At 41.0% G+C, this 4,583-nt stretch overlaps 1 protein-coding gene across 3 annotated transcripts in view; it reads left to right on the forward strand.

The window, feature by feature from the left end:
• The window catches only part of ENDOD1 (endonuclease domain containing 1), a 125,891-nt gene that overhangs the window by 34,782 nt on the left and 86,526 nt on the right, over positions 1 to 4,583 (forward strand). The gene's annotated exons all lie outside the window — the stretch shown is intronic.

Genomic DNA, 4,583 nt, shown 5'->3' on the forward strand with positions numbered 1-4,583 from the left:
AAATGTAGCGTTTTTCCGGCTGGGCGTGGTGGTTCCATATTTGCTCTTCTTTCTCCATGTGAAAACCCTGAACTGAGAAAATAACTCAGAAGCTGGTCCCAATTCATTGAATGCTGTAGGGGTCTGGCAGGGGCAACTTTGAAAGCAATCCTGTTGGGTTTTTTTTTGTTTTCTGACAAAATACCATGGACCTCTCATGAAGATAAACTCATCAGCAGAAATTGCAAAGTACTTAACTATACACACTCCTTGAAGTCAACCAGTAGAAGCAACAAAATAAACTGAAAAACCAAATAGAGAAATCTTAAAGGAACTTTAAAAATCAATGTCTAAACTATTAAAAGATAAAAAAGGATTTCCCAAGAGAGAGAAAAAAAGGAGAATTTGAAATAAAACAAAATAGAGATGCTAGAAAAAAAAATCATTGAAATGGAAAAAGTTCCATTCCTGCTACTAATTATTGGAATACTGGAAAATTTTCTTCATCATTCTGTGTCTTGGTTTCCCTATCTGTAAAATAAAGTAAAAATGCCTTCCATATAATGTTGTATTGAAAGCATTAAATTGGTAGTTCAAAAAATATTAGTCTCCAATCCATCTCCCCATCACTATACAGGTATAGTAGCCAGATATTCTGTCTCAATTTTAAACACTATGTTCTATCTTGTCATCAAACCATAGAACCAGGTTTGGAGCTCATAAGAATATAGTAAACATGGATATGAGGTTCTGAAGAAAGCAGGGGAATGGGAGGGAAGATGTGCCCCAAGCTGCCTGTATTTCTGAAGCATATGGTTTAGTTACTGCTTTGCCTTGGAAGGCCCAGGGCAGGGGGGTGCACAGGACCCAGTGTAGAATTGGGCCACGGCCTTCCCAGCTACCTTGGTTCCATCCTGGCTTATTTGCCATGTAAGTGTATGGGAAATTTCCCTGTGGAGTTGGGCAGAAAAGGCCTTACCTGGTTGTCAGGTGCAAGGCCATGGCTGAAATCTGAAGCCCCATGAACTTAAGTGATCTAAGAGGATGCAGAAACACCCAGCTTAGTCTCCTCTGATTGCAGCACTGGAAGACCACGCATAGCAGTTTGGGAGTGTATCAACCCCCACAGTCCTTTATAAGTCCATTGTAAGTCCTGGTTTCTGCTTAACAACAGGACACTTGGTCTCTTACACATGCCATGCACGTTCTCTCTCTCTCATTTGCTTCCCTTTTTTATCCTCCCCTGTTCTCCTTCTGCCTCTTTCTATTGCTTCCTCCCCTTCCTCATCCAAGTCCCTCTTCTCTGCTCATTTTTTTAGGCCTTCCATCAACCCCTGTAGGCACGTTTCACCCTTGGGTGGCTCTTGGGCTAGAGATACTCCAGCATGCTCCCCCTATGCTCTGCCACAGGGTTATCAATTCAAAAACAATCTTTAGATTCCCCTAGAAGGAATGAAGGCACTACACCAGGTTAAGTGCATACAAAATGCCCCAGTAACCATGGAGAAATGTGCATCTTAAAATCCCTGACCTTACACCCAAGTCTCCATAGATCTTGGCTCTGCTATATCCTGATCTTATGATTCAAAAATGAGGCTGATGTTTCCTTGGGATGTATCTTTCAGATATAAGAGAGCAGAGACAGCAGCTTAACCAAATGAATGAGCTTCTTTATTATTATTATTATTATTATACTTTAAGTTTTAGGGTACATGTGCACAACGTGCAGGTTTGTTACATATGTATACATGTGCCATGTTGGTGTGCTGCACCCATTAACTCGTCATTTAGCATTAGGTATATCTCCTAATGCTATCCCTCCCCCCTCCCCCCACCCCACAACCATCCCCGTTGCGTGATGTTCCCCTTCCTGTGTCCATGTGTTCTCATTGTTCAATTCCCACCTATGAGTGAGAACATGTGGTATTTGGTTTTTTGTCCTTGTGATAGTTTGCTGAGAATGATGGTTTCCAGCTTCATCCGTGTCCCTACAAAGGACATGAACTCCTCATTTTTTGTGGCTGCATAGTATTCCATGGTGTATATGTGCCACAGTTTCTTAATCCAGTCTATCATTGTTGGACATTTGGGTTGGTTCCAAGTCTTTGCTATTGTGAATAGTGCCACAATAAATATACGTGTGCATGTGTCTTTATAGCAGCATGATTTATAATCCTTTGGGTATATACCCAGTAATGGGATGGCTGGGTCAAATGGTATTTCTAGTTCTAGATCCCTGAGGAATCTCCACACCAACTTCCTCTATCCTACAAGGGATGTGGTAGCAGGTGAAGAGCACCCAGGATCATTGCTCCTTCTAAGAATGGGGGAAGGCATGGAGTGAATGAGTAGGGTCAACCGCTAGATTACTCCATTAGACTTCGGCAAATATTCTTGCCTTTATACCAAGTTGCTCATCCATTGCCCTCAATACACCTATGCATACCTACAAGAGAGTGTCTTCATTTGCCATTGCAGAGCCAGAGAGATGTGCAGTTGGACTGCCCTCAGACTAGAGGTGCAACACAATTCCTACGGCCTTGACTCCCTGGGTGGTTATTTTATATGTTTAGTGAGTAGCACCAATTTTAGGGAATCAGTTAACAAGAATTTACTCATTTTAATTAGGTTTGTATTTTTTTATTTCCTTTTGAAAGTAACACATATTATGGGTTGATGTGGGTAGGGAGGTACAAGGAGAGAAACAAGAAAATAGAGGAAAAAATATGACTTGCATCCCCAGGAATCAAACAACCATGTTGACATGTCATATGTTTATTTCAAAAGTTTTCCTTACATACTCGAAGGCTTTTAAAAAAGTGATTATTTAATTTTATATCCTGCCCTTTCTTTTCAACATTATAGCATATATTTTCTTATCATTACGAACCCCTTTATAATTCCAAGTGCTTTTTAATGATTTTTTTTTGAGATGGGGGTGTCACTGTGTTACTCAGGTTGGAGTGCAGTTGCACAGTCTCTGCTCACTGCATCCTCTACTTCCCAGGCTCAAGCGATTCTGCCACCTTATCCTCCTGAGTAGCTGGGACCACAGGTGTGTACCACCATGCCCAGCTAATTTTTTGATTTTTTTTTTATAGAAATGGGGTTTCGCCATGTTCCCAGGCTGGTCTCAAATGCCTGAGTTTAGGTGATCCACCTGCCTCGGCCTCTCAAAGTGCTGGGATTACAGGCATGAACCACCATGCCTGCCCATAATGGTTTTTAATGCGTTATTTCTTTGATAGATATAACATAACATTATTTATGAAACCTTTCCCTGTTTTTTAAAATGTGGGATGGTTCCACTTGCTGCTATTATAAATACTGCCGCCCCAGGGCATAAAGACTAACAAGAATGCCTTGAGATTCTAGTATGTGTCAGGCCTTGGGCTGGGTTCTGGGGGAATATACATGGTTTCTGGTGTCAAGAATTTACAAGTTAGTTTGGGGGATAATGACATAATCCTAAATTAATCCTAAGCACTTTCCTTTTGTCCTTTCAGATAAGATGAAAATAATCATAAATAATATTGAATTTTTTTATAAAGAAAGCAGAACCAAGAAAGGATGTATATATTGATGGCAATTGATATATAGCACATGTCTAGATTGACCAAGACACAAAATGAATTGTTAGTCATAGCAAATATTGGGGAGATTAAGTTCAAACAGCAACTGGTCTAATTTGAATTTTAGTTTTGCCTGATAAATACCTAATAACTGACACCAGACTGTACATTTTCCCCCATGTAATTTAAATACGCTGATTAGAGTTGATTATTTTTCATAAATCCGAAAATGTGTAAACATTCATTAGGAACATGTGCATTAAATTGCAACCAACATTGGTGGCTGATTAACTGAGTTGCAGTTCTGGCTTTATGGGCCTGTTGAGATCTACTCTCCCCTTGTTTTCTTTTTTAGAATTACTTTGAAGCTCATGCAAAAGTATTCCAAAAAAGAATTATGAAGTTCATGAAACTACAACAGATTTTTTTTTTTGAGACAGAGTCTTGCTCTGTTGCCCCGGCTGGAGTAAAATGGTGCAATCTCAGCTCACTGCAACCTCTGCCTCCCCGGTTCAAGTGATTCTCCTGCCTCAGCCTCCCATGTAGCTGGGATTACAGGCACCCATCACCACATCTAGCTAATTTTTGTATTTTTAGTAGAGATAGGATTTCACCATGTTGGCCAGGCTGGTCTTGAACTCCTGACCTCAGATGATCCACCCGCCTCAGCCTCCCAAAGTGCTAGGATTATAGGCGTGAGCCACCGCACCTGGCCCCAGACTACAACAGATTTTAAAAAGAACATCACGATGGTGGGTGTGGGTGTGAGTGAAGGAGTGTTACTGTAGAGCAGGGTGGGATAAACACAGGTAATAGACTAGGAAACAGCCTATCTGAAAGATGCTTTGAAACACCAGGATTTTGGTATATCAGAATGAAGTGTGCATGTGCCAGAGAACCAAGTCCTTCCAAACTCAAGCGTTTGAAGTAATAGACCAGTGGGGACTTCTCCAGAGTCTGGGCAGGATGATTCTAGTGCTGCCTCTGTGCTGTAAGCAGGGATGCATCTCACCACTTGTTTTCTTCTTTCAG

The sequence above is a fragment of the Pan paniscus genome, chromosome 9 (genome assembly GCF_029289425.2).
Source record: "Pan paniscus chromosome 9, NHGRI_mPanPan1-v2.0_pri, whole genome shotgun sequence".
NCBI lineage: Eukaryota > Metazoa > Chordata > Mammalia > Primates > Hominidae > Pan > Pan paniscus.